Below are 18,788 nucleotides of genomic sequence, written 5' to 3'. Positions count from 1 at the left end.
CATATGTTTTGCTATGAATGGGGAGGTTTGAATGATATTTCATTCAATGGCCCAATCATGTGCAATAAGGACATGTACACACTGAATATTTGTAGCGCATGTAAAGGTGCAGTCATTCATTTAATTATCACATCATATTGCACAGCTCTGTTATTTTTTTGAGTTCTCTTCAGGATGGGTGATGTTGCTGCCTATAAATTCCAGTCCCAATGGGGCATTCTTGCTGAAACACAGCACATCCAAGCCATAGATATCATCCCACTCTTGAAATTTTAAGACACTTCTGGAAGAGCATAAAGGCAAACTGTGAAGCATTTTGTATAGATTTTATCCCATGAGGCAGAGAAACCAAGCTCCCTCCAAGAAGCAGCAAAGTCTTGTGCTGGGAAAACAAATGGATAACTGTTAGTCCAGACAGTAGTGTTAAGACATAAAGAGGATTGGCAAGACTCAGTATTTATTTTGTTTCTAGAGTTTAAATAGTTACTAATATTTACTAAAAGAGAGAGTTGAAATAAGCAAGCCTGGTTGAGTTTGTGAAGAATGTCTGCATGTATTGAGAATGGTATGCGCTGGTGTGAAGAATATTGTCATAAATATGCACTGAGCTGCTTCACAAGACAGCTGATCATGTAGCATGTTCTACATGGCAGCTACTATGTGTACATCAATTCCTCAATGGTTTGGCACAGAAAGAGGAATTCTCAAGCTTTGAGTGTCATAACAACGCCACAAGAAACATACCACTACAAGACTAGTAGCATACAATCCAGGACTCCCTGACGTTATAGGATGGACAGAGCATGGGGTATCTATCTATCTATCTATCTATCTATCTAATTTGTAAACTGCCCCAAATTTCCATCTCTGGACAGTTTACAACAACATAAAATAAATTAAGACAAAAATGAAAATCTTAAAACAATTTAAAACTAGTCTCTGGGCAACAAGAGAGAAGAACCATCCCTGTGTAGCCACCTCATGAGATATTGGCAACTGCAGACTAAGCTCTCCAGATGATCTCAGTGGGTGATGGGGCTCATGGTGAGGAAAATGTTCTCTTAAATACCCAGGGCCTAAGCTATTTAGGGCTTTATAGATAATAATCTACCTATAATAACCCCTGCTAACTTGGCAAAGAGGCGCCTTTTAACGTGGTAATTCTCTTTATTTAGCAATAACTGGCCCTAGATTAACTGGCCCTATCCACCCCCAGCATAGTACCTCCAGTGACTGTTGCTGGTGTCTATCTGATGTTTCTTTTAAAATTGTGAGCCCTTTGGGGACAGAGATCCATCTTATTTATTTGTTATTTCTCTGTATAAACCGCCCTGAGCCATTTTTGGAACAGCGGTATAGAAATTGAATATACATACATACATACATAATCAGCACCTTGTATTTTGCCCAGAAACCTATTGTTAGCCAGTGTCATTCTTTTAGGATAGGAGTAATATTATCTTTCCAAAGTGAATGAGAGAGCCACATGGCTGCTGCATTCTGTACCAACTGCAGTTTCCAGACTACCGGTATGTACAAAAGCATCTCCTCATAGAGCACATGGCAGTAGTCAAGTCTGTACCAGCATATGTACTATTCTTCTGACACTGTTTATCTCAAAAAATGGACACAGCTGGAGCATCAGCTGAAGAAAGCACCTCTGGCCACAACCTCAACCTGGGACACTAGGAAGCGGTTTGGATCCAGATGCATGCCTTCCATCTGGGGAAGTGTGCCCCTTCCCCTGCTCTCTCGTCCACATTCAGATGTTCAGGAGAGCAGCCTCTCTGCAGGCAGTAAGACTGTAGAGAGGTGGGGGAGCTGGCTGTGCGGGCTGTCCTTCTGTAAAGAAGGACAGCCTACACAGCCAATCAGAGAGGGAGGAGTGGAGCTTCCTCCCTCAACTCCAGTTTGGGTGAATGTAGCCTCCAGTGCTGCATTTGGATGAAAAGGAGGCTCCCTGAACCCTCGATTTGGAGCAACAAATCTCACTGCAAACCAAGGATTCTAACTGGAGTCTCGTCAGCACAACTTCAGGTCACATTACCGACGGGACTGGAGTTGGCAGGGTTTGGATGTAATGCTAAGCAAACCGTGGGCCCCTCCATCTCTGGTCCCCCGTTACATGAGGACATGGCCTATGTTGGGATGTTGCTTCCTTTCACATAGCATTGCAAACTAGTTGCCAAGAAAGAAAATGATGTTTTGAAACAATGCTGCTGCTGCAGATGGCAGGGCTTAAAGGAAAGGAAGCCCACTGCTCACCTTTCAAGCAAGGCCCCCACCAATTAATTGAGCTGCTACACTGTATTGAAGCATACAACCCCCTGTGCATCATTAACCCAATGTATATAATTGGTACTGGATCTAGTCCAATCCAATCCAGTACTGATTATTTCTTCAATGCACAGCTCTGTTTGTTGTACTGCAATGCAACCCCCAATACATTGTGAAGATACATCATGATTCAGCACTATGGGAACTGGGAAGTCTATCACTTGCACAAGGGTTCATAATGTAATTTTTTGTGTTACTTTCTCCTTCTATTCATAGAATAGAAATAAACTGATTTTAAGGTTTTAAATTTTTACAGAATGTTATTGTATTTTAACTTTTCTAAACCACCCTGGGATGCTTTATGAAAGGCAGTATAAACACTGAACAATAAACAAACAAACAAATTTGAGGGAGCAGGAAACTATTGGGCAAGTGAAGGTGGTGAAGTTGGAGGAGCAACCATCATAGGAACAGAAGAACATAGGAAGCTGCCTTATACTGAGTGAGACCATTGTTCCATCTAGCTAAGTACTGTTTGACTGGCAGTGGCTCTCCAAATTTTCAGGCAGGGGTCTTTCCTAGACAAACCTGGAAATGCCAGGGATTGAACCTAGGACCTTCTGCATGCAAAGCAGATGCTCTCCCATTGAGTTACAGCCCCATTCCCAACGTTATGGGCAAGGATGCATTGGGCTATATGAGTGGGGAAATGGTGTAAAGGTAAGAAGAGGAAATGGATCCAGAAGTGGCCAGGAAGCCAGAGTAGAGAGTAAAGGAGGGGCATAATGTGATCAGAACAATGAGAAAAAGCAGAGTTTGGTGAGGGGATAGAAAGAAAAGGACACGTTTTTGCTATGTTGTAAAGCAAGAAGTGACATAAATTTGTGCTAATCGCCTAATCACCTCAGTCACAGTGCTTCTGAGCTTATGATCTACATATTATGCAGAATGAGGTCCTGGTAGACTGTGGTGTAAGATTTCTAGTTTGAACCACTTCAGACTGCGGGTGGCGAATTACATTTTTAAGTGATTCCTCACAGTGAAGAAAACCCTGCATGGGGCAAATGAGCATATCAGAGAGAGAGGTTTATTTGAAACCTCTCCTTGATCATGGTAGCTTACTACACAGAAACAGCAGAGTATTAAGCAATATGACCCCCTGCTTACTGTCAGAAATGGTATAGTCCAGAATTCTTTCAGTTCAGTCTACCTCTTCCTTCTGTATAATGTGTGGCTAAGCTCTTTCAGTTTTAGCACTCATCAAGAAGCTATTCTGACGATCACCAGAAAGTGGTCAAAGAGATCCTAGCCCACTTCCTGGTGATCGTTGGAACCACCAGGCTTGCGGGTGAGCCTGGTGGTTCCAAGGCAGCTAGCCCACCTAATTTTCCCTCCCCTTAAATAAGTTTAATGGAGCAAGCACTCTGTTAACCTTGTTAAGGACAAGCAGCCTCCTGGGCTTGGGGGTCCCCCAAGGGCATCCTGGGACTTCCAGAGGCCAAGCGGCCCCTGATCCCTGCAGCCCCCACTGGCTCCGTGACAGAGCCTGTAGTTGTATGGGTGGTTGATCCAGCTGACCAGGGCTCCATGGGAGATCATCTGTGGGGGGAATGGGCTCAGCCCGCTCTCCCCACAAACCATGTTGAGGTGCTTTACACTAATCATGTGAAGCGCCTCCAAGTGTTAAATGATGGGATATCAACTGTTTTTCATGTAGGCACAAATAATCCTTAAGGGCAGGATAAAAAGAAGCTAAGACATTAAACAGTAAAAATCGCTACTTGTTGAGATGGGTCTCACAATCAGTGAGGCCCGGTTTGGGAAGCTAAGCGGGGAGAACGGGCTAAGCCTGCTCTCCCCGCAGATGAGCAGGGTGGGAGCCCTGGGAGGCTGGATTGGCCACCCACATGACTGCTGGCTCCATGATGGAGCCGGTGGGGGCTGGGAAGATTGGGGGCCACTGGCCCCCAGAAGCTCGAGTATGCCCTGCACGAGCACGCAGGGCATACTGTAGAGACCCCCGGAGCCCCCGGAGCGGCTTTTCGCCTCCCCTCTGGGGGTCTACTCGTGAGTAGCCATGGCACAGAGCCATGCCACGGCTACTCACAATTACAAAAACCGGGTTTGTGGAGTGCCCCTAGCCCAATTTTGGTTGATCATGGGAATCGCCTCGTTGTCATCATAAACAAACCAAGAAATTAATGATGAACAGTAAATATATTTCTCTCTTTTGCTTTTCTTTTTTAATAGCATATTTACTTAGAATAATTACTTTGCTTCACAAAACATGAATCAGTGGGATGTGTTGCATTCACTAAAATACAGCATGCACACACATGCACATGCTTACACACACACACACACACACACACACACACACACACACAATGTCTTGTTTACCACTTAAAATAGTTCCATATTTATTGGGATAGTCATAGTACATTGACTGATCATTGTTCTTCATGATTTTGTTTCTGTTATTAAAGCCTTTCTTTCTTAGTGCACTCTGTGATTGTGAAATTGTGAAGAGATGCTAGGATGATTAGGCAATATTGACATGAGAAAGAATTCTTCAGGTTTCCCCCAAAGATTCCTGTGCTCTGTCCTTGTAAAGAAGAAAATGGTGGAGCTATTCACACGGCCTACTGGGCAGGTGGGCAGAAGGCTGCGCAAACTTGACCTTCCCCCCAACCTATCATTAAAAGTGTGTTGGGAGCATGGACCACATTCCCAGACAATCAAGCTCTGGAGGGCTGGAATGATGCATCCCAGCTTCCGGGAATCCCACAATGCACTGTGTGCTGAGTGCAGTGCATTGGGGGATTCCCCCAGGATACAGTTGCTCTAGGCACTCATCTCTGTGTCTCCTCAGGCTGTCTGCAACCCAAGGAAACGCATGATCCCGGAGCACAGGTTAAGGGCGTGCTCACTCCCTTAACCCTGGCTAAAAGCTGGATTGCAAAGCTGGGCTAGGTGGCACTGCCCCCGGCAGTTCTTATGTGCATCCTAACCCAGGCTGGGCTTCCATAGCCTGGGTTAGGCTGTGCATGAGAACAGCCTCAGCACCTTTTAAAAGGTAAAGTTTGGAAACAGACTATGGAAACAGAAAAAAGTCAGATTCTTAGACCTCCCAATTTTTACTGTGTTTCTTTAAAATAATAATTAGAACATATTACAGGTGGCTATGTTTTAATATGAACTTATAACTCAGAGGTAGTTCTCTTTTGTTATTTGGAAAAGGACTTTTAACAAGTTCAAATATTTATGTTTCAGAGAGAGTTGATGGGGATTTTTTTCATACTTATTTTTTAATGAATGCCTAAATTGTTTTTTTCTTACTCTTGCATATAATATCATTGCCAAGAACATATAGTATGGTAAGCAGAAGGGGAAGAAATAGGTAATTTACACCTTTGCCCTAAATATAATTTATGGAAACAACCCCCACTGATGTCACAACTTTTGCCAAAGTCTAAGTATTTTGTTTTGGAAAATTCAGATTAGGATGAAAAATCTGGTTTATTTTAAGTGAAACGCATTGTAGCAGGCTGGTTCAGATGTCACTTGGAACCTTGGTTAAAGTTGGGTTCTGTGTGACATCCCTGCACTTTGGGAACATGCCCCACCTCAAGAATAGGGATGACTTCTCACTGAGTACCATGTTTGATTAAAAGGGAGTAATCAATCAGACCTTAAGATTTGGGAGCTCTTCTCATGATCAATGAGAAGAGCTCCGTGGAGGTCTGTACGGAGAGCAGGTTTGACTCACCCTCCCCGCAGATGATCTCATTGCCTTCCCTGGGTGGGTGGCTCACCCACCCAGATGAGCAGTGCCCCCTGCTGCAGCTCCTGGGGTTGGGGTGCCAGGTTGCACCCCCATGTGTTGCCCTGCAAGCAGCTGCGGTTGACACATGATTGAAAAAATGAGGTCAAGGGAACACTCACTCCCTTAACCTTATTTAAGAGAGAGACTTCACAGATGGGTTTGCTGCTGTGTAGCTGCTGGGATCAGGCCCAATCCCAGCAGTTCAAATGAGCATGCAAAACCAGGCTGGGCTCCCTTATCCCAGTTATGCACACTCGTATGAATAGCCTCTTGGTGTTACAAAAGATAGAATTGGGTCTGTACCCTACTTTGATGTCACCACCAACCCCAAAGGCTGAACTGATCACGGGGTGGGTGGGTTCGAGACCTCTGAAATTACCCTTAGTTGCCTTAGGAGTCAGTGATGATGAACAGGGATTTGATCTGCTAGTCTGAACTAGGTCGTGATCACCCAAGCAATCTGGGGAAATGAGGCTATTGCCTAACTTCTTACCTGAGTGTAATGTCTGCTGTGTTTGAGGAGCAGAGACTTAGACCTACTGCAGTGATCACAGTTACCTATGATCACAGTTACCTATGCTACTTATTTTTCTCTTCTTCCCCACCTTTATTTGTGTGTGAATATATATATATACACACAGACCTAAGGAAGGGTTTTGTAAGACTCATAAGAACAGAGGAAGCTGCCTTATACTGTGTCAGACCATTGGTCCATCTAGCTCAGTGTTGTCTACACCAGGGATGCATAATGCCCCGATGGACTGGAATCAACCATGCTTTGTGTGTGGCAGCTGACGTTAAAACTCAGTGCATCATTACATTAAAATTAATTAATAATATGAATTAAAGCAGTTTCTAGCTACTGGTGGATCTTTTCAAATCCTTTCCTTTCCCTAAATGTCTGTTGCTTTCAGGCTGTAATCCTAGGCTTATTTGGAGGAAGCCTTACTGGGTACACCGTGGGATGTATTTCTTAATAAACATGTATAGGTAGGAGTTTTAAGGCAGTTTCTGGAGAGCACAGAATATGGCCACCCTCGGAGAAGAGGGAACTGACACAAAGAGCGGCCCTCTAACTTTCTGGGATGCTCTCCGCCTGTGCCTGCCTGACGAAGATGCTGCCCCACCTACACCGTGCATTGCTACCACTTTTGATCAAGCAGCATCAACTAGCTCATTCGCTCATTGGTCCATCACTGCCACATGCATCTCAACTGGTGTCAAGTGCCCAACTGCACTGAGTTGCTGCTGCTTGTCAGCAGGACAAGCAGAGAGATCTTCATGGCTCTTGCTGTAGGATATTCCTACCTGGGGTCCAGAGAAAATGTCCCCGAGGGCCATATCCAGCCCCGGGGCCTTATGTTGTGTAGGCATGGTCAACACTGATGGGCCGGACCATTGGTCCATCTAGATCAGCATTGTCTACATTGACTGGCAGTGGCTATTCAAGGTTTCAGACAGGGGGCTTTCCCAGCCCTAGCTGGGGCTTTCCAAGCCCTAGCATTGGTTCAATCACCAATGTTGGTGATTGAACCTGGGTCCGTCTGGTTGCAAAGCAGATGCTCTGCCACTGAGCTACGGCCCCCATTTTCTATATCACAGCTTTGTGAATAGGAACTGCCCTAATAATAAAGGTATGATCTCCTACGAAGTGGGTTCTGATCTTTCTAATCTTCCTTTTGTTAGCTAAATACTGTATTAAATCAAGGAGACTTGAAGCCTCTGTGTATTGCATAATTGGAGTTTGTAAGATGAGCATTGTGTATTTATGCTGTTCCTCCTGATGACAGTCCATTATTTCTGATTAATTTAAATTAAGCCAGCAATTGGCCTTTTATATCCAAGCTTTTAGAGGCAGCTTCGCACTATCTTACATTTGTTTGAATTTAGATTTTATAAATAACTCCTGCTTAGCCCCTACAGCAGTAGCTTGAACCAGCATGGTGATAATAAAGATGCGTGGAGATAAAAAGGCAGCAGGAGAATATTAGAGCAAAACGGATTAAGCCTGTTATGCCAGGAAAGCTCTGACGAGCTGGCATAACTCAGTTAGCTCTATGCAATCCTGGTCTGCATAAACAACACATTATGTACAGCATGATCCTATATCTTTGCTGGAAATTATTCATTATGTGGGACAGAAACTCATTATTCAGTATGTGGGGTAGAAACTTCTCGTTGTATCCCACATTAGGGATCTGCAAACCTCCCCTCCCCCAAATCCATCAATATCCTTCAAAAGTTTCTCAAAAGGAAGAAGCCCCTAATTTACCTTGAAAATTTTGCTTTAGGGAAAATGAGGTGCAGCACTATTGAAATCATTACCTTTGCCCGTAGGAGGAAGAATTTGTTTTCCACTAGTCCAACAGCAGAGCTTGACTAGGAGCTGCAATAGTGTCTCTTACAGCTTACAGTTCTCACCACCAACTGTAATTAGAGAGCTGTATTGCAGTAGGGCAATAGTGCAGACCTCCGTGGTGGTCTCTGGTAGGAACCACAGAATTCTCATTGAAAACCCTTTTGCTTCCTTGGAAATTCTTTTCATTTTTAATATTTTTATTAGTTATATTTCATACCACCTTTCCTCCAAGGAGCTCCGGGTGACATATATAGATCTGCTCCCTAACCCCATTTAATGCTCACAAAAACCCTGCAAGGTAGGTTAGGTAGAGAGTGTGGACATCTGAATCCAGGTTTCTTTAAGCCAATTGCAATACTCTAACCATTAATGTTTTAGCCCAAACAAACCTCTCCAAATTTGCTTTGAAATTCTACATTAGAAGAATTTCAAAATGGGGAGCCAAAAATCCCTTTGAAATTCTGTATTAGAAGAATACATTTTGTTGAAAAGGGATACACATACTCTACTCCAAGAATTTGGTGGCAAGTTTAGCCCTGCTTCTCATAAGCAGTGCTGAATTATACTGCTGGTCTCAGGTCCTGGGATGATTAAGAATATTTATATATTACTTTTCAACACACACACACACACACACACACACACGTTGTCTAAACATAGAAAAACAGAAAAAACAAATGAAAAGGATGATAGGACTCACAGTCTAAAACACACACTCCCAAAGGAGATACCAGCAACAGCTATTGATGTTGAGGGGAAACTAAATTATGCAGAAGAAGAGTTTGTGAGGTGATTAAAGAAAGGGCGAAGACCGAGTGACTGAAAGGAGAAGAAAGTGGCAGCCTTCTGCCCTTAAGGAGTAGTCATCTGGACCGCAGGGGCAGGTTAGGAGTCATGGAGATCGAGAACTGCAGATAAGCCCGAGGATCTTCTGCTTCTTCAGTCATTGGTAGATTACAAAAATCTGTGGGATTCCTTCTTCTGCTTCGGCTTCTGCCCTTTTGAATATAAGTCTTTGGGGGGATTGCGGGCCGTGTGTGTGTGTAGTGGTGGTGAGAGCTGTAATTAAACCACCAGTCATTCATCCAGGATCGCAACATTGTGATTCAAAACAATAGACCACCTGTATTTATCTCTGTTATAAACCTTGCTCCAAGAGTACTATGTGGTAGAACCTCTCAGATTAAATGGAACATCACCTGCAGATTCTGAATTGTGATTTATGGAACCAAATGCAAAAAACTAGGATGCAATACTATTATTATTATTATTATATTATTATTATTATTATTATTTTACATTTATATCCCGTTCTTCCTCCAAGGAGCCCAGAGCGCTGTACTACATACTTGAGTTTCTCTTTCACAACAACCCTGTGAAGTAGGTTAGGCTGAGAGAGAAGTGACCAGCCCAGAGTCACCCAGCTAGTTTCATGGCTGAATGGGGTTTTGAACTCAGGTCTCCCCAGTCCTAGTCCAGCACTCTAACCACTACACCATGCTGGCTCTCCAATATCCAATACATAGGTAAAACAATGGCCTTCATATACATTTTCCATTTTCTTAATCACATATCTACAATCACAACAACAACGAAAGAACAACCAGCAGACAAACATTTTAACAACAACCAGCACAAACTATCCAACTTGTCAATCATCACAATAGAGATGCAGTAAAACTGGAAGCAAGAGAGAAACCAAGATACATACACTCAGGACATTAGCCCCATACAGCCTGAGTCTTGAAGACAGCACCTGACATCATCTCAGCAGCAGCCAATCCAACACGGCTGAACACTCCATAACAGACTTCCATAACTGTCTTACCCATATCCATATCTGTTATGTTAATCAACAATACATTTAGACACATCCACATGGTAATATATGGTATATAACGGTGTAATACCTCATGCACAGTAGAAGAACCAAAACTTGTTGCTGGTAGGGGGGCACTATAACAGCAGTCAGAAACTGCACCTAGGGCCAAAGTAAGGTCCTAGCATGAGTGAAAAGGGATATGTCCTTGCTCTCAAGCAGTGCCTAGTAACACACTCTTGGATGCCTGGAGGTTTTTATAACATTCTCCTCGATTTTTTCTCTGGTCTAAGCATTCCCCATACTTCCCCTCTTTTCTCATGTCATGCATTCCCAGCTCATCACCAACCATCATGAGAAATTTACTGTGTCAGGGAGACTTTTAGAGTAAAATGAGGCATATACTCCTGATCTCCAGGCAGACAACTGGGCAATAATGTATCACATGGCTGCATTTGTGATCTAATGGCTGTGCTTGGCATCTTACATGGACCTTTGATGAAAGTTGTTTAGCATTCAGTAATTCCTCCCCCCCCGCCCTAGGAATAGTAGAGTAGGCTTTTAAAAAATGCTCCAGTCATAACACATTTGACTTGACAGAAAATACTTTTTTTCGCCGAAGAGATCTAAGACACTTGGTGGCATTTTGCTGGCACTGTTCCAACACTGTGACTGGCACCGTGAAAACATTACACATCTGGCTGTGGGTCAGCTTGCATCTCTTGCCCCTGGACAAAGTAATGATGGGACCTTGTGTGAAAAGAAATAGAGACTAAATGCATTGGAGTGAAGGGCCTATATTTATGTATGATCTCATTATATGCTGCATTACTCCCTTATGCTGCTATATTTATTAACATACCGAATCTTTTCAATGTATGAGGAGAGTTGGGGTGTTTACAGATTTTCACATGCTTTGAAAAGGAAGAAAATGGCAAGTGAAGGTGGTGCCTTGTTTCTTCAATCCTATTACTACCTGGTGCTGCATTATACCTGGCAAACCTCTCCCAAAATAAGACTTGCTCTTCTCTTACCTCTTTCATCTTGGAATGTAGACTTTTTGACTAGCTCTACTTCTTGATTCTCATCCCAAGGGCTCTCTTTTAGTGCCAATGCTAATATACCACTGTGTTTGAAAAATGGTTTAGAAGAAAGCTCACACATCCAAATGAAGGAAGCATATCTGCTGAATTAAAAGGGAAACTTATTTTAAATGAAATCATGTCTTTGAGAGCAGGGGAAGCCTGAATAAACTTTTTCATAACAAAGATGACTCATTTGTAAGTTCTGAAATGCCAGGTTTATTTATTCAGGTATAAAACACATGGCTCCTTGAATAATAACATATTTGCCAAGTCATGAGCTTTTGTTGATGATATATGAGATATATTTTATTTATTTATTTTTATATTTATATCCTGTTTTTCTTCTGAGGAGCTCAGAGTGGTGTACATGGTTATGTTTATCCTCACAACAACTCTGTGAGTAGGTAAAGCTGAAAGATAAGCGACTGGCCCAGAGTCAACCAGTGAATTTCATGGCTGAATGGGGATTTGAACTCGAATCTCCCCAGTCCTAGTCCAACCACTACACCACACTGGAAGTGGACAGTGAGAGTGCATATGCATGCATGGTTCTCTTTGAAGAAAATAAAATCTCGTTTACAAGGTGAGATTTAAAAATTTTAAAAAAAGAGCACATCAGGAAAGGAGAGATAGCATACATTTTACTGTCCTAATCCAAATGCTGTGTGCATGCTTCTAACAACAGCACACCCATATATGATGATGGTGGTGGTGGTGGTGATTGATTGATTGATTGATAAATCAGCTGCTTTGAAACATTTCCAAGCAACTGAGACAGTTAAAAACAATTAAAACAATACAAAAAATATTAACTAAAAACCTGAAGAAACAGGTGTGTCTTAAGAGCTTAGGTACGGGCAGTCAGAGAAAAAGCATGTAGCACTGGTTGCCACACTTCTTGCACAACGGTGTGGCTATATTGGGCACTGTCCCCACACTTTGGAAGTACTCTGTTACAGCAGAAACACATCTCTGAGGGTCAGCAACATCTTTCTGAACTTCTGGAGTGCAAGAAGAATGCCAAAACTAGTTGCACGGTTGCATAAGAGCTCCTGTGCTTCAGAAGCTGCATGCACGGTTAGAAGCATGGCCTTGTGGTAAAAAGCATGAATTGCCCCCTTTGTTAAACAGGGTCCTCCCTGGTTTACATTTGAATGGGAGACATGTGTGAGCACTGTGAGATATTCCCCTGAGGGGATGGGGCCACTCTGGGAAGAGTATCTGAATGCTTGCAAGTTGAAGGTTCCAAGTTCCCTCCCTGGCACCTCCAAGATAGGGTTGAGACAGACTCCTGCCTACAACCTTGGAGAAGCCACTGCCAGTCTGATAGACAATACTGAGCTAGATGGTCTAACCCAGTAGAAGGCAGATTCCTATCCTTCTACAAATCAACCAGAAATTTAATAAATATTTTCCTCCAGTGAATAAAAAGAGCTGGAGATTTGTACTACCCAATGGCACTTTCCTTCTTAAATACAGGATTTCTATACCTGAATTGGTATAATGGTCTGACTCGGTATAAAGCAGCTTCCTATGTTCCTAAGCATGCACACAGCATTAGTCCGGAAAGAAGAGTTAGGGTAGATGACAGTGTCCTACTCAGCTCTCATACCCAGCACTTTACTGTGGTAGGAGGAAACCTCATCCGACCTACCTCCTTGCTTCCAATCACCTCCCCCGCCCCTGACCTTACTTTTCCCTTTGCACATAATCACAAGTTAGGAGTGAGCACAGCTTCCAAACTAGGGTAGGACACTTCTCCGAACCTAATTATCATTGTGTGAGCTGCCTTACTGAGTTTTCTTAAGCTTTGCTTGTTTCAGAATCATAGATTTCTGTGTGTGTTGATATGTATAAAAACCCTACAACCTCATTCCAGAACAATGCATCAATGCCCATTTTTAGGAGTCCACAAGGCAAATTGGCTTTTTAAAAAATTAACAGAATTCTGGCATGAAGCTTAAATTTGAAAGGAAAAGAAGACATAGATTTTGCAAGCAAGGAGAGGCTTCTTAACAGCATTTGCTCCACTCTAAAGCAAACAGTGCTTGTGCCAGTTGTATCAAGCAGATTTCCTTCTCAAGTTTGGTGCCAGTTCTAATCAATAATGAGCTGACGTTGCCATCCAAGTGGCTGGATCTCTTTCAAGCCTTCTATAAAAGGAATTCATAAGGAATATAGAAATCCCCATGCCTCTACTGAGCCAAAAGGCCTGTCAAGTCCAAGACTTGGCTTGCAGGGTGGTGAGTGCCAGAGAGTTCATCCAAGTGGACTGATCTCAGTAATGCAAACAACTGCAGATGACTGTATTCTTGTAAGTGCACATATTCCATAACCCCACCATGGATAAAAGTCTTTGCCCCAAAGCATCAACGCTTTATAACATTTACTGTAATTTGGCAGACATGCTGTTCTGTAACAGATGCATGCCCTTTTTTGTTCTCATAAATGTGCCATGCTTAGAGGCAACCTATTTCCCTGCGATTTCTATGGGCTAATTATTAGCTGCATGAAAAGAAAAGAAACATTGAAAGAAAGCCTGCACAACTTGTGACCCACATAGACAAACATAGCTCAGCAGCCATGAATTGTGGCCTGCCAAAGGCTTAATGACCCTCCTGTTTTGGCAGATCCCAGGCAAAAAGGGGAGGTTTATTGATTCCCTAACTTGTTGCCATGTGTGGTTGTTAACAATGGCAGCTGATGAGAGAAAGGGAGGAGGGTGCTGCCACTGAGCAATAACCAGAGAGGAGGAATGTCCCAATGCCCTAACATTGGTGGTTGTTACCAGGGAGTAGGGTTGTAGCTCATTGAAGGAACATCTGCTATGCATGCAGAAGGTCCTGTGCTCAATCCAGGCATCTCCAGGTAGGGATGGGAGATAATTCTGCCTGAAACTTTGGAGAGCCGCTGCCAGTCTATGTAGACAACAACTGAGCTAGATGGTTTGTTTCTGAGGTGTTCTGAGTGTAGATTCTTTGGTAGCAAATGAGAGTGGATTCATGGTTTGTCACTGGAAATCTCATCTGCTACCAGAGAATCTACACTCAGAACATCTCAGAAACAACTGAACCCAGTACCCCATGGGTTAGCAACCCATGGGAGTGGTTGGCACCCTCTGTGCACTACACCACCACTTGCTCTGGGCCACCCTAGCACCCCACCAAGTGCAATTATGGGGCTGCTGACACCTCCATGCTTCTTTATGGAGAAAAACCTTAAAGATGTGTAAACTTCAAAAATCACTTAAAAATCAGCCTTTTGCCCAGTTCCTTTCAAATAATTCTGATAGGTTCCTTGCCCCCCTTGGGAACTACCACCCACCACACTCTGCTCTAGGCCACCCCTTTCCCCCCGATGTGAAGGTATACATTTGCTGCAATCCTCATTATTCCCTATGAGGAATTCAAAAATACTTTTAAAATTCACCAATAATCGGAGGAGTGTCTGATTGCCTTGGGGTTTTGTGGGTGGTAGGCACCCCTGTCTGTCTACCACCCTCCCCGCCTTTGTGCCCCTAGGTGTGCCACAATAGGGGATAATGGACTGGTTCGGGTCCCTTTATAACCTATGAGAAAAAAAGAAAGATAAATTTCAAAAATTCATAAAAAATTGTACGAGTGTCCGAATCCTTTGGAGTTTGGGTGGTAGGTACCCATGGGTTCCAGATACCACCCCACCCACTTTTTGAAGTTCAAACCAGTTCAAACCAGTTTGAATTTGAACCAAACCAGTGGGGGTTCAAGCAAAACCAAAACTGAACCTGGTTTTGAACCCGTTTCGAATTCGAACCAAACCGGGCAAACTGGTTTTGTGCACATCCCTAGTAGAGCATCTGCTTTGCATGCAGGAGGTCCCAGGTGCAATCCCAGGAATCTCCAGATAAGGTTGAGAAAAACTCTGTCTGAAATGCTAGAGATGTGCTGCCAGTCAGAGAGTAAAAAATATGAGTTAGATGGACCAATGGTCTGACTCAGTATAAGGCAGCTTTCTATGTTTCATATGACTGCATGGTGCTGCTGCAGCTACTCCTTGCTTTCATGGCTGCAACGACATGCCCCCTGGGCTGGAAGAGTTTGAGATTAACCAAGATGAATGCAAATCACCAACCAGCTTTCATCGTGGTATAATGGTACATCTGCATGGCCACAGCTTGTGCTCTGGATCTGGTGCTTGTTTCCTAAGTTGGAACTTTGTGTGGAAGGAGAATTCTGGTGACATGAAAAACAGGTAAGTTTTGCTGCTATTGTTTTGGTTTGGATTTTGGTGACTCAAAGAAAGATTCCCGCCATGTAATTATCACCTGTCAGACTCCCAGGCAACGGGGTAGGCTCCTAGCCCTTCTTGGACTCCAGAAGGACTGGGTCAGCACCAAAAAAGGGGTCAGCTTCAGGAACAGCCAGAGGAGGAGGTTAGTTTGTCGCTTGAGTTGTCCTCCTGGCTTGCTGTATTCAGCCACTTCCCTCTCTGGGAGAACTCCTGGCTTCCATACTCAGAAGCAGCCCCTCATCATCAGCTGCCTTGTCTTTAAATACCCCAGTGCAGAGCTGACAGGGCTTAAAACCTACTTCCAGCCCCACCCACTTCTTGAATTTGCTTCCTGTTTCCTGCCACACCCAACGTAGCTGTCTCCCCGGAGCTGCTTCCTGCTTTGCTCTCTCAACCCCACTGTGATCCAAGCAGCCTGGACCCTTCTCATCCCTACTGTCCCCTGAGGGGAACAAAAGCCCCACAGGAGGGATGCCACGCTCTTATCCAGACTCCACAGGGCCACCCAAGCAACCAGGTAACATGGCATCCTGACATCACTACTTATACAATGGGAAAGGACAGGCATGGGACCAGCATGAGAGGGTTGTGCAACCCTCAGGGCCATATTTTCAGGTGGCATAAAGGACTTCCTGGGGAAGGGAAGCTCATCAAAAATTTCTGCTTTCCTGTTGCAGCTAGTAAATTACATTTGGCTGTTCTCTTGCTGCATTGGTGCATTCTTGCTGTGCATGTCAGCCCATATCATAGGAACATAGGAAGCTGCCACATAGGAAGTCAGACCATAGGTCCATCTAGCTCAGTATTGTCTACACAGACTGGCAGCGGCTTCTCCAAGGTTGCAGGCAGGAATCTCTCTCAGCCCTATCTTGGAGATGCCAGGGAGGGAACTTTGAACCTTCTGCTCTTCCCAGTGCAGCCCCATCCCCTAAGGGGAATATCTTGTAGTGCTCACATGTAGTCTCCCATTCATATGCAACCAGAGCAGACCCTGCTTAGCTAAGGGGATAAGTCATTCTTGCTACCACAAGACCAGCTCTCTAATACAGATACAGGGCCCATGTATCTGCTATTTACCTTTCAAGAATGAAAGGTATAACGCTCTGAGCCAATAATAACCTATATCATAAATGGGAGGAGAGCTGTTTGTAGCAAGCATTAACTGCCCCATTTGCTATGCAGGGTTCATCCTGGTTTGCATTTGAATAGAAGACAACATGTGAGCACTGTAAGATATTCCCTTTAGGGGATGAGGCCACTCTGGGATGATCATCTGCCAGGAGTTCCCAAGTTCCCTCTCTGGCATCTCCAGATAGGGCTGAGAGAGAATCCTGCCTACTACCTTGGAGAAGTTTCTGCCAGTGTAGACAATACTGAGCTAGATGGATCAATGGTCTGACTCAAAAGAAGGCAGATTCCTATGCTCCTATAAATCAACCAGAAATTTAATAAATGCTTTCCTGAAGTGAATAAAAAGAGCTGGAGACTTGTACTACCCAATGGCACTTGCCTTCTTTAATACAGGATTTCTAAATAGATCAGTGAACAAGAAAGTGTTGATAGTGATAGCAACCATGCTTAGCCTTTTGAACATGTTGCTCCATGCCAGGCACTGCCTAATGACTGAATTTTAAAAAGCCTCATGAAGTGGAGCAACACACTGTACATTCAGCAACATTGTCCCAAAGGTATCGCCATGCGACACTGGGTTTTGCTTTGTACGCTAAATAATCCCACATGTACAACCAAGTTAGGTCATTGTGATTAATGCTATCACTATGCAATGAATACCAGTGGAATTAGTAATGATCAGCCACTTGTTCCAAAGTGTTACTAATATGCTTTTTGGACACTCACACAATGGAAGATGAAGCTGTATTGCAAAAGAGCCTTGATTTGATTGACTACACCTGGATATTTCTCCACCCTTCCTAAAGTACAATCTCACTGCTCTGACTTACTATAAGTGGAAGCATTGCTCAGAATCCAACAAAGAGGAAATCAAAACAAAACCTAATACTGGAATGATGCCTAATTTTCCTTAATTGCATTCACATTGCACAGCATACAAACGTAATTTCATTTCTTGCTATGGTTTCCTGAACTCCTACATGTTTAAAGGCCCCAACCACAATAGAAGAATGAATGAATGAATGAATGAATTTATTTAGCATATTTCTATACCACCCAAAACTTGCATCTCCGGGTGGTTTACAATTAAAATAATCTAAAACATTAAATCAATTAAACAATAAAAAAATCATTTAAACATTAAAATCATTAACATGAAAATTATTTAAAAGCTTAAAAATGTTAAAACTATGAATAAATATATATTCATATATTTGGGTGAATAAATATGTCTTCAGTGCCTTTTTAAAAGTTGCCAGAGATGGGGAGGCTCTTATTTCAACAGGGAGTGCATTCCAAAGACCAGGGGCAGCAACAGAGAAGACCTGTTCCCGAGTAGCTGTCAAACAAGTTGGCGACAACCACAGACGAACCTCTCCAGATGATCTTAACAATTTAACAAATTGCCAGGCATGTGGTATCTTTCCCTTGAGTTGGCCTGTAGGGGGAGTTTCCTTAACTTTCATGGAGGAGTAGCAGCAAAGAAAAGAACATAGGGAAGCAAGCTGACCTAGCATGGTGGTTCAGAGACTGGATAGCAAACCTGGAAGTGCCTGCATCAATGAAGACACACAACTTAAATTGGAGGAAAGGCCCACAACTTTATTCAATTAACAGTCACATCAAACAACAACAAAGGCATTGCCTCCATTTTCAGAGGCAGGAAACCTCCAAATACCAGCTGTAGAAGTGTGGTGGCCGAGAGGGAGCATACACTCAACTCCTGCCTGTAGGCTTTCAGCGGCATCTGGTGGGCCACTGTGTGAAACAGGGTGTTTGAATAGTTAGGCATTAGGTCTGATCCAGCAAAGCTGTTCTTATGGCTCACCACCCACCACCTCACAGGACCTAAGGACTCACCACCATACATGCAAGTTCCTAACTCACAACATGTCAGGCTCAGAGCAGTATCATGGCTGGCCGATTATGTTAGAATATAACAAAAGAACATAAGAACAGCCCTGCTAGATCAGGCCCAAGGCCCATCTAGTCCAGCATCCTGTTTCGCACAGTGGCCCACTG

General features: G+C 43.5%; 1 long non-coding RNA gene across 1 annotated transcript in view; it reads right to left on the bottom strand.

Annotated features, from left to right (window-relative positions):
• Positions 1 to 206: 206 nt before the first annotated feature.
• Positions 207 to 18,788, bottom strand: part of LOC128339886 (uncharacterized) — a 49,027-nt gene continuing 30,445 nt past the window's right edge. The window contains exon 3 of the long non-coding RNA XR_008313295.1: positions 207 to 382. This is a non-coding gene — a long non-coding RNA (uncharacterized LOC128339886). The remainder of the gene's footprint in view (positions 383 to 18,788) is intronic.

This window comes from Hemicordylus capensis, chromosome 1 (assembly GCF_027244095.1).
Source record: "Hemicordylus capensis ecotype Gifberg chromosome 1, rHemCap1.1.pri, whole genome shotgun sequence".
Classification (NCBI taxonomy): domain Eukaryota; kingdom Metazoa; phylum Chordata; class Lepidosauria; order Squamata; family Cordylidae; genus Hemicordylus; species Hemicordylus capensis.
This window is presented reverse-complemented; position numbering and strand designations above follow the sequence as displayed.